The sequence below is a fragment of the Crotalus tigris genome, unplaced genomic scaffold, assembly GCF_016545835.1.
Source record: "Crotalus tigris isolate CLP2741 ecotype Arizona unplaced genomic scaffold, ASM1654583v1 scf7180000024439.5362192, whole genome shotgun sequence".
Lineage (NCBI taxonomy): Eukaryota > Metazoa > Chordata > Lepidosauria > Squamata > Viperidae > Crotalus > Crotalus tigris.
The window spans coordinates 2031368-2042933 of record NW_024100609.1 but is presented as its reverse complement, the minus strand read 5'-3'; the positions used below and the strand labels follow the sequence as shown (position 1 = coordinate 2042933).

The following is an 11566-nucleotide window of genomic DNA, read 5'->3' as shown; positions in this document are numbered from 1 at the left end:
ATTATTATTATTATTATTATTTATTATTATCGATCATCGCACAGTCAGCCAGATGTTCAGACTGGATTTGGCATTTTGTCTACCTATCGAGTCCTTACCCAGGACCTGGGATAGGCAGATGTGGATGTTTGATGGTATTACAGATATCGTCGCAGGATGGAAGCAGTTCCTAGTAAGGCCGCCTTTTGCAATTGACTAATAGCGAATTTGTCAATGCCAATGGTGTTCAAGTGGTGCTCCAGTTGCTTTGGGATTGCACCCAAGGAGCCTATTACTATTGGTACTACCCTTGCTTGCTTTTGCCACAGTCTTTCTATTTCTATTTGTAGGTCTTTGTATTTTATTATCTTCTCCAGTTCTTTCTCTTCTATTCTGCTATCTCCAGGCACTGCCACGTCCACTATCCAGACTTTTTTGTCTTTCTTATCGACAATTGTTAAGTCTGGGGTGTTATGTTGCAGTCTGGGGTGTTATGTTGTTATGTTCTGGATTAGGTATTCTTTGGTCTTCTTGTTCTTCAGCTTCTATTCTTTCATCTGTTCTAGCTTGCTTGCATGTGATCTTAACTTGCTGATCTTATTTTCTAGTCTAACCTTCCATTTTTCTGGTGCACTATTTGTTTGTTTTAATTATTATTAATTATTATTATAAATTATTATTAATATTATTAATTATTATTATTATTATTATTTTATAATTATAATAAATATAATTTATTAATAAATATAATTATTATTATATTTATTAATAAATATTTATTTATTAATATTTATTAATAATAAATAATAATAAATAATATTTATTAATATTATTATTTATTAATATTTATTAATATTATATTTATTAATAAATATAATTATAATAAATATTATAATTATTATTATTATATTAATAATTAATTATTATTAATAATTTATTATTATTATTATTGATCTTCAGCTTCTTTTCTTTCATCTGCTCTAGCTTGCTTGCATCTGATCTTAACTTGCTGATCTTATTTTCTAGTCTAACCTTCCATTTTTCTGGTGCACTGTTTGTTTGTTTTAATTATTATTAATTATTATTAATATTATTAATTATTATTATTATTATTATTATTATTATTATTATTATTATTATTATTATTATTTTATAATTATAATAAATATAATTTATTAATAAATATAATTATAATTATATTTATTAATAAATATTTATCTATTAATATTTATTAATAATAAATAATAATAAATAATATTTATTAATATTATTATTTATTAATATTTATTAATATTATATTTATTAATAAATATAATTATAATAAATATTATAATTATTATTATTATATTAATAATTAATTATTATTAATAATTTATTATTATTATTATTGATCTTCAGCTTCTTTTCTTTCATCTGCTCTAGCTTGCTTGCATGTGATCTTAACTTGCTGATCTTATTTTCTAGTGTAACCTTCCATTTTTCTGGTGCACTGTTTGTTTGTTTTAATTATTATTAATTATTAATATTATTATTATTATTATTATTATTATTATTTTATTATAATTATAATAAATATAATTTATTAATAAATATAATAATTATATTTATTAATAAATATTTATTTATTTATATTTATTAATAATAAATAATAATAAATAATATTTATTAATATTATTATTTATTAATATTTATTAATATTATATTTATTAATAAATATAATTATAATAAATATTATAATAATTATTATAATAATTAATTGATATTATTATTATATTATTAATAATTATTTATTATTATTATTATTATTATTATTATTATTATTATTATTATTATTATTATTATTATTATTATTATTATTATTATTGATCATCGCACAGTCAGCCAGATGTTCAGACTGGATTTGGCATTTTGTCTACCCATCGAGTCCTTACCCAGGACCTGGGATAGGCAGATGTGGATGTTTGATGGTATTACAGGTACAACTGTGTCTTTCATTGTGCCATCGATCTTTGCACAAATTTTCTGATGTTTCTACTGACTCCTGTTATTTCTAGGCACTTAATTATCCAGTCATGTGGCAGAAAGTCAAATGCCTTTTTGTAGTCAATCCATGCCACATTCAGGTTGGTCTTCCTTTTCTTGCAGTTTTCCAAGATCATTTTGTCTATTAGGAGTTGATCTTTTGTTCCTCTGCTATTGGGGTTGTTTCCTTTCTGCTCAGGGGGAAAGAGATTGTTTTCAACTAGATGCTGTTGTACTGCATCAGTTACCACACCAGTTAGTAATTTGAAAGTTGTTGGTAAGCAGGTAATTGGCCTGTAGTTGCCTGGTGTTGCCCTTTTTGCTGAATTTTTCATTGTTAGGTAGGTTTTCCCAGTTGTTAGCCACTTTTCAATTTCTCCTCCTTGTAGTATATTGTTGAACTGCTTGGCAATGAGTGGGTGTATAACAGTTAGATGTTTCAACCAAAACCCATGCAGTTCATCTTCACCTGGTGCTGACCAATTTTTGATTTTCTTTGCTCTTTTTTCTACCATTTTTGTTGTTATTACTAGTTCTTTCATTTCAACTTCTGTTTTATTTGCATCCACCTCTTTTAACCAAGCCGCATCCTTGTTGTATTTCTTTGGGTTATCCCATATCTGCTTCCAGAACTGCACTGTTTCTTCCTTGTCAGGTACTGACTGATTCCTTGCAGTTTCTCCATTGATGGATTGGTAGAAACGTTTCTGATTGGATTGAAATTGGAGGTTCTGCCTATAGTTTGCAATTCGAGCTTCATATCTACTGATTTTCCTGGCTATAGCTGTTATTTGTTGCTTTATTATTTCCAGTGCTTCCTTGATCTTCCTTGTTTCTAAGTGGTATTTCTTGATTAGGTATTCTTTGGTCTTCTTGTTCTTCAGCTTCTTTTCTTTCATCTGTTCTAGCTTGCTTGCATGTGATCTTAACTTGCTGATCTTATTTTCTAGTCTAACCTTCCATTTTTCTGGTGCACTGTTTGTTTGTTTTTCTTTTTTGTTGATTTTGCATCCCAGGTATTCTGTTATAACTGCAGCTGTGCTGTACATTAGTTGATTTGTTTCTTGCAGTGAATTGGTGCTTATACTTGATATTGCAGTATTTGCATCTTTTAATGTTTGTGCTAGCTGTTTCTTTGGAATAAGCTTCAATGCAGGTAGCCTTATTCTGTTGTTTTTGTGCTGTTCTAGATGCTCAGTTATTCTTTGTTTCAATTCTTTTATATTATTATTATTATTATTATTATTATTATTATTATTATTATTATTATTATTATTATTATATTATTATTAGTGATTTTCCCATCGCACAGTCAGCAAGCTGTTCAGATGGATTTGCGCATTTTTGTCTACCTATCGAGTCCTTACCCAGGACCTGGGATAGGCAGATGTGGATGTTTGATGGTATTACAGTCTATTCGGGATGGAAGCAGTTCCTAGTAGGACCGCCTTTGGCAATTGACTAATAGCAATTTGTCAATGCCAATTGTGTCAAGTGGTTGTCCAGTTGTTTTGGGGATTGCACCCAAGGCGCCTATGGACTATTGTGTACTACCTGCTTGCTTTTGCCACAGTCTTTCTATTTCTATTTGTAGGTCTTTTGTATTTTTATCTTCTCCAGTTCTTTCTCTTATTCTGCTGTCTCCAGCACTGCCCCACGCCACTATCCACCCTCTCCCCCCCCCCCCTTCCTCCTCTGACTTTTTGTCTTCTTATCGACAATTGTTAAGTCTGGGGTGTTATGTTGCAGGTGCTTGTCTGTTTGAATTCTGAAGTCCCAGAGCAGTTTAATTTTATCATTTTCTATGACTTTCTCTATTTTAGGATCCCACCAGTTTTTGCTTACAGGCAAATGATATTTTTTGCAGATCTTCCAATGCACCATTGTTGCTACTTTGTCATGTCGCTGCTTGTAATCAGTCTGTGCAATCTGCTTGCAACAGCTTACCAAGTGGTCCACTGTTTCTTCAGCTTCTTTGCATAGGCGGCACTTACTGTCTGTTGCTGTCTTCTCAATTTTGACTTTGTATGCATTTGTCCTTAAGGCTTGGTCGTGTGCAGCCAGAATTAGTCCCTCGGTCTCTTTCTTCAATTTTCCTGCTCTTAGCCATTGCAAGGTTTTATTATTATCTGCTTTCCCAGCTATTTTTTTCATGTATTGGCCATGTAGTGCTTTGTCTTCCCATGCCTCTATTCTGTTCTTCATTTGGTCTTTCTTGTAGGCCACTTTGGTCTCTCCAGTAGTTAGTAAACCTTACTGATATACTAATTTCAGTGCATCTTCATCATTGTTCTTCAGATATTCTTCCAAAGCCATTTTTTCTTCTTCAACCATCTGATGTACTTGTAGCATTCCACGCCCACCTATTTGCCTTGGTAGATAAAGTCTATCAATGTCACTTCGTGGATGAAGGGCATGATTCATTGTCATTATTTTTCTGGTCTGCCTATCCAGTGCTTTTAGTTCTGCTTGAGTCCAGTCCACTATTCCAGCTGTGTACCTAATGACTGGGATTGCCCAGGTGTTGATTGCCTTTATGGTATTTCCTCCATTGAGTTTGGACTTTTAAGATCTTCTTCACTCTCTTGATGTATTCACCTCTAATCTTTTTCTTGACTTCAGTGTGCTTGATGTTGTCAGCTTGAAGGATACCAAGTATTTGTAGTACTCTTCCTCATCCAGACTCTTAATGTTATTTTCGTGGGGCATCTTGATTCCTTCAGTTTTCACTATTTTTCCTTGTTTGATAGTAAGTGTGGCACATTTGTCCAAGCCAAACTCCATTACAATATCTTGGCTATATATACGGACAGTGTTGAGCAGCGATTCTATTTCAGATGATGTTTTTCCATACAGCTTCAGATCATCCATGTAAAGGAGGTGGGATAGTCTAGCAGATGTTTTTGATGTTTGATAGCCATGTCCTGAGTTATTCAGTATTGTTGACAGAGGAAACAGTGCAATAACAAATAGTAATGGTGATAATGAATCTCCTTGAAATATTCCTCTCTTGATATTAACCTCTCCCAGCTTCTCACCATTGATCTGCAACTGTGTCTTCCATTGTGCCATCGATCTTTGCACAAATTTTCTGATGTTTCTACTGACTCCTGTTATTTCTAGGCACTTTATTATCCAATCATGTGGCAGAGAGTCAAATGCCTTTTTGTAGTCAATCCATGCCACATTCAGGTTGGTCTTCCTTCTCTTGCAGTTTTCCAAGATCATTTGTCTATTAGGAGTTGATCTTTTGTTCCTCTGCTATTGGGCGGTTTCCTTTCTGCTCAGGTGGAAAGAGATTGTTTTCAACTAGATGCTGTTGTACTGCATCAGCTACCACACCAGTTAGTAATTTGAAAGTTGTTGGTAAGCAGGTAATTGGCCTGTAGTTGCCTGGTGTTGCCCCTTTTGCTGGATTTTTCATTATTAGGTAGGTTTTCCCAGTTGTTAGCCACTTTTCAATTTCTCCTCCCTGTAGTATATTGTTGAACTGCTTGGCAATGAGTGGGTGTATAACAGTTAGATGTTTCAACCAAAACCCATGCAGTTCATCTTCACCTGGTGCTGACCAATTTTTGATTTTCTTTGCTCTTTTTTCTACCATTTTTGTTGTTATTACTAGTTCTTTCATTTCAACTTCTGTTTTATTTGCATCCACCTCTTTTAACCAAGCCGCATCCTTGTTGTATTTCTTTGGGTTATCCCATATCTGCTTCCAGAATTGCACTGTTTCTTCCTTGTCAGGTACTGACTGATTCCTTGCAGTTTCTCCATTGATGGATTGGTAGAAACGTTTCTGATTGGATTGAAATTGGAGGTTCTGCCTATAGTTTGCAATTCGAGCTTCATATCTACTGATTTTCCTGGCTATAGCTGTTATTTGTTGCTTTATTATTTCCAGTGCTTCCTTGATCTTCCTTGTTTCTAAGTGGTATTTCTTGATTAGGTATTCTTTGGTCTTCTTGTTCTTCAGCTTCTTTTCTTTCATCTGTTCTAGCTTGCTTGCATGTGATCTTAACTTGCTGATCTTATTTTCTAGTCTAACCTTCCATTTTTGTGGTGCACTGTTTGTTTGTTTTTCTTCTTTGTTGATTTTGCATCCCAGGTATTCAGTTATAACTGCAGCTGTGCTGTACATTAGTTGGTTTGTTTCTTGCAGTGAATTGGTGCTTATACTTGCTATTGCAGTATTTGCATCTTTTAATGCTTGTGCTAGCTGTTTCTTTGAAACAAGCTTCAATGCAGGCAGCCTTATTCTGTTGTTTTTGTGCTGTTCTAGATGCTCAGTTATTCTTTGTTTCAATTTTTTTATTTCTTTAGTTAGAGGGTTTTGTTCTTCCAGAGGAAGAGGTGCCTGGTTTCCAAATGAGAACAGTTGTATATCTCTACTGGATTCTTTCACTGCCAACTCCCCCTGGTTTGCCTCTACATTCTGAATTACTTCTTGTAAGGCTTTGATTTCTTTGCCCTGGGTAAACCTTTGCAGTTCGTCCAATTCTGTTTCTGTAAATACTTTATTTCGTGTTATAAATCGGCGTTGATCTGCTAGTCTCTGTTCTGTTATTTCTGATTCTGGATGTTGTTCTTTCCAGAATTGGTGCATTCGTTTTAGATATCCTCGTCTTGTTGGACTTGATCTGTAGTAACAGATCATTATTTCTTTGTTTTCCATCACTGTGTATCTGCGACGGGTAAACACCTTTTCTTCCAGTAGTTCTGCAGCTGCTGGCCCTGGTTGCTCAGCCAACAGTCCTGAGTCCTGTAACCCATTTTTCACCAGATATCCAGGAACTCCAATATCTAGTGCGGACCTTGTTAACCCGGGCGACGTCCGAGCCGGTATGGCATTCTGCAATTTACGTCTCACCATATTTTTTATGGGAGAGACACTCTTTGTCTGACTCCTCTGATGAGACCTGTCCAGTATGGTTGAACCTCTGGCATAGCTCTCATCTTCCTCAGAGTACACAAGCCCCACAACCACGTCAAGGTAGTGCCTCACTGGGGGTCAAGGTAGTGCCTCACTGGGGGGATTATTATTATTATTATTATTATTATTATTATTATTATTATTATTATTATTATTATTATTACCTTTTACTCAGCTTCTCCTTTAATGGGGTAGGTGCCACCCTTACGATATTTTTAAGGATTGCCTATCTCCTGTTCTTCTTCCTCGGTTTGATCAGCAGGACAAGCACCATTTTACTTGGAAAAATCCTTGAAATAATCTTCAGAGGGAATCCCTGCATAAAAAGAAGCAAAACAAAAAAAAACCTGAAAACTTCACAATACAAATTCATTTTTCACCCACATAACCCATCTTTGATAATGTCTACAGTAGCAAAGCAGAAGATCAGCAGCTGAGTTACAATGTGTAAAGTTCTCCAAAAGCAAAGGGGACTATTTTTTGATCCCATGTTTTATCCAATAATCTCTTTCTCTCCCTCGTTCCCTCCCTCCCTCTCCCTCTCCCTCTCCCTCTCCCACCCTCTCTCCCTCCTCCACAAAAGAACAAAACTATGGGCTTCAGTCATTCCAGGCATCTCTGGCTAGACCTTCTCCGAGGCCAAGCATTTTGCTTTTTTAAGCATTTTAAGTATTGGTCAGATGGAAAATGGGCACCCTTTTCTCTAGGGAACAAAAACACAGCCATGGTTGACGGACTAGGAATAAATTCTTCACTAGGAATAAATACAGTCAACACAGAGAGCCATGTATCATCTCCAGAACTATGCAAAGCCTTTAAGTCTCCCCAACATATGGGAGCAGGTACAAAGGGTGTTTTTTTTTTTAAAGCACTAAAGCAGCCACACTAAAAGTTGCTCTCTGCTATTTCCTCAGCCACAGCCACTTCTCTTCTTTTGAAACATTGGGAAATGTCGCTACTCAGCTTCTTTGTGTAGCAACAGACCTCTTTTGTAAACTCCCTCCAAACACCCAAGTAAAAAGAAAGGGGTTTCTACTGTTCCAAATTACAGGTGGGTGTATATACATATTTTTGATTTTTCCCCCTCCACAGTATTCTTATTTCCATTAATCTGTAGAGGTTTTTTTCTCAATTCTTTTTCTTTTTCTCAAGTTCATCACTTTTCTAAAGCTAACTGTAATGTTTGTATGTTTGGCCTAATGAAGAGAAGGCTCAGGGGAGACATAGTAGCCCTCTTTTGATACCTGAAGGGTTGTCACAGGGAAGAGGGCGTTGATTTATTCTCCAGAGCACTTGAGGGCAGGACAAGAAGCAATGGACGGAAGCTTTGTCAGAAGAAGATTCAATCTGGAAATAAGGAGAAATTTCTTGACAGTCAGAATGATTAATTGCCTCCCACAGTTGTGGGTGCCCCATCAGTGGAGGTTTGCACACAAAAGATTGGACAGCAATTTGTCTGGGATGCTATAGGGACTCCTGCCTTGGGCAGGGGAATGGATTTGAAGACCTCCAAAGTCCCATCCAACCCTATGATTTTATGGTTGTATGATTAACTGAAATAGAGAACGCTTATCAAATTTTGCTCTAAAATTTGCATGCATTTGGGTACCTGTTGCTCATTGAAATATCTTGCATTTTTAAGGCAGTCTGGTCAAATGTATAGTATTGCAAGCCGTTTTCCTCATATAATGCTTAATTTCTATTATATTGATGCCTATATTTTTGTACAACTTTCTCCTAATATATATTTGTTTTTAAAAATAGGCAATGAATTTATCTTAGCTGTTAAGATTGGAATAAATTTTTAACCTGTTATATTCTGTATAAATGAGTCCCATAGTTCATACAAACTCTATGCCCATAGGCAATCTGCTCATAAGTTGCAAAAAAAAACATATGAATGTATTAGAAATATATACATACTTGAATATTGGCATTAAGTATATATGAAATTACAACATATTATATTATATTTATAATTATATTATATATCGTATTATATTTTCTTTTTCCTCTATGATATTTCTTTTTTGTTAGAGTACTTTTTTTTCTTTTTGACAATTATTTTTGTGTGTTGTTTTTTCTTTGTGCTACTATTTATTTATTTATTAAATTTATATGCTGCCTATCTCACATGGTAAGTGAGTCCAAATGGCTTACAACATTATAAAAGCACAGCATAAAACAATTAGAATGTTAAAACCATTAAAAATATGAATCATTTAGATTTCCAGTTCCGGTTCGCGGCGTCTCTAGTCAGACAAGCAGACTTGTCTCCTCGTCGGCTAGCTTTCCCTCTGCCAGCAGACCCTTATGCGGGTCCAAAGTTGCCCTGGAGGGTGCGACCTCTGTCGAGGAGGCTCTGCTCGTCTGATGAGAGTGGCGGCTCCTTTAGCAGTCTGAGCTATCTCTGAGGGCCGATGGAGAAGAAGATCAGCCAGTAAAATGGCCGATCACCTTGCTGCTTCAAACCTCAAGTCAAAGAACATCTAAGCTGTAAGACCCCCCATGGTGAATCCGGGTGAGACTTTTCTTTGCTATATTCTCTCTATTCTATTTTGTTTTTGGTACCTGAAAGAGCCTTGTTGGAATTATTTCCCTGGCTTGAAAAGGCGGCTTCTGCATTCTTTGGGAAGAAAGGTGTTCTGTAAAAATAGAACAAAATTTTAAAGACTATATTTTACTTTTATATTTTTTGGGGTACAGGAAAAAAAATTTTTCTTTTCCTCTCTTTTTAAGAACTGTATTATTATCCTATACTGGAAGATTATTTCTTTGTCACATTATACTTTAAAAGATAGGAAAAAAGGAAATGGTTTCTGGAAAAGACCTTTTTTAATTTAATGAGGACATCTAGTGGCAAAAATTTAAAACTGCAACGTCTGGTTACTTGGTGTGAAGATGGAACAGATCTGACCTTCAAAACACTTTTGAAGAGAAAAGATAAGCTGGGTAGCTGTGGGAACTATGGGGGTGGATATTGCCTAAATTATATCAAATATAGCCTCCACCAAAAAAAAGAAAGAAAAGAAAAAAGAGATTCTTTTTAATCACTATCAAAATGGAGAAACCTCAGTCACAATTAAACTGTACACTTATACTGTAAAAGATCAATGAGGCTACTGCAGAAATATGTGCTACAATGAAAAAGTTTACTACAGAACTAAGATCCAGAAATTTCACTTCAAATGTTCAAATGGATATCCAGGCTTCATCTGACTATGGTATAAATCAAAACATACTAGAAGAGGAATTAACAGAGATAAAAGAGGAACGTATTCTAGCTTACAAACCTTCCATCTGCAACTTAGAGGAACTGAAGAAGCAAAGACTGAGACTTCAAACTACAAAGCAACAACCCTTCAAGGAGGAGAGAAATAGACATCTAATGCAGAGGATGGGATTGCTATTATTTCAAAGGCTACTGCAAGCAACAAAGACAGATTTACTGGCTGAAAGGGAAGCGTCCCTAGGGAAACCTGTTTGCCACAGGAAAAAAGCCAGAATTAGACTGAAAAGAGAAATTTAAAATTGTATAATGGATTTAAAGGCAATGTTTGATTTATGGTTTGTTTTAAGAATTATGATTTAGAGTTAGAAGCAAGAAAAAATATAAACATATATATATATCTGAGGGTGATTTTTAGAAAAGATATTTTAAATAGATTAAGAATACTTTTTGGAATAACAGATTTATTTTGATGAAAATTATGTATTGGAATTGAAAAAATGTTGATTTTTTAGATTGGGATGGTTTTAATAATTAATGGAGTGTTTTAACTTAGATGATTTTTTTGTACCATAACATAGATGTGATAAGGTATGACAATCAATTGGATGAAATTTGAAGTTTCTGTAATGAATTGAAGTGAATTAAGGTTTAACATTATTTTTTAACTAAGATAGCTATTGTGTAATGGAAGAAGAAATAAATGAGATTGGTGATAAAAGGAGGGATGAGAGAAATTAAGAACTAGAATATATCTGGAAGGGATACCTGAATTAATAACTTGCTGATTTAAAGTTAAATTTGATTTTGGTAATTGTAAACTGATAAAGTTTTAAAACAGATTTAGTAGTAATAGAAATTTAATTTAGAAATGGAATATTTTAAACGTATTATGTTATTTGAGGGAAATAGAGAGGAGACAGTAAATGTATTGAGTTGAATTGTTTATTTATGTTTTACTTTGGAATGTCTGATTACCCAAACACCACGGTATGCCCTGAGTACTTTTTCTTAAAAATTAAAAAACCAATAAAATATTTTTTTTAAAAAAAATATGAATCATTTAAAATTGAAACATTATACTCTGGTTTCTCTTCAGATCGTATAAATCTTTCGCCTTTTACTAAAGATTTCCGTGGAGAGGAACATTTATGAGTTTTCATCAAAATTCGAGAGTCGCAGGAAATTAAAGGAATAGAAGTTAATAAAAAAGAATACAAGTTAAGAGCTTTTGCGGATGACTTGGTGGTTACTTTGTCGCAACCTACTCATTCTGTAGTAAAGTTATTACAATTGATTCATTATTATGGCTTGGTCTCGGGTTTTAAGATTAATGTTAATAAGACTAAAATTTTATCTAAAAATATGACTAGTCAGGAGAAGCAGACCTTGGTTAATTTGACGGG

At 34.0% G+C, this 11566-nt stretch overlaps 1 non-coding gene across 1 annotated transcript; it reads left to right on the top strand.

Moving 5' to 3' along the window:
- Positions 1 to 11239: 11239 nt before the first annotated feature.
- LOC120302924 lies at positions 11240 to 11356 on the top strand. The gene has a single exon (XR_005555283.1). It is a non-coding gene; the product is annotated as a U5 spliceosomal RNA (small nuclear RNA).
- Positions 11357 to 11566: the final 210 nt, after the last annotated feature.